The 399-nt window shown below is 29.8% G+C and overlaps 1 protein-coding gene across 1 annotated transcript in view; it reads right to left on the bottom strand.

Moving 5' to 3' along the window:
• LOC107730619 (protein lifeguard 2-like) overlaps positions 1-399 on the bottom strand; it is a 7737-nt gene that overhangs the window by 5532 nt on the left and 1806 nt on the right. The gene's annotated exons all lie outside the window — the stretch shown is intronic.

Raw genomic sequence — 399 nt, 5'->3', positions numbered from 1 at the left:
GGCTGGCTGCAATATAACAAAGAGTGAAAAATTTAAGGGGGTCTGAATACTTTCCGTACCCACTGTATATGACAAAAGACACAATGTTATGTCTGATAGATAGATAGATAGATAGATAGACACAGTCAGATTAGATCGATAGATAGATAGATAGATAGATAGATAGATAGACAGATAGATAGATAGATAGATAGATAGATAGATAGATAGATAGATGATAAATAGATAGATAGATAGATCGATAGATAGATAGATAGATAGATTAGATAGATAGATAGATGATAGATAGATAGATAGAAATAGTTAGATAGATAGATAGATAGAAATAGTCAGATTAGATAGATAGAGAGATAGATAGATAGATAGAAATAGTCAGATTAGATAGATGGATGATAGATA

Source organism: Sinocyclocheilus rhinocerous, unplaced genomic scaffold, assembly GCF_001515625.1.
Source record: "Sinocyclocheilus rhinocerous isolate Xijiao unplaced genomic scaffold, SAMN03320098_v1.1 scaffold1449, whole genome shotgun sequence".
NCBI classification, from domain to species: domain Eukaryota; kingdom Metazoa; phylum Chordata; class Actinopteri; order Cypriniformes; family Cyprinidae; genus Sinocyclocheilus; species Sinocyclocheilus rhinocerous.
This window is presented reverse-complemented; position numbering and strand designations above follow the sequence as displayed.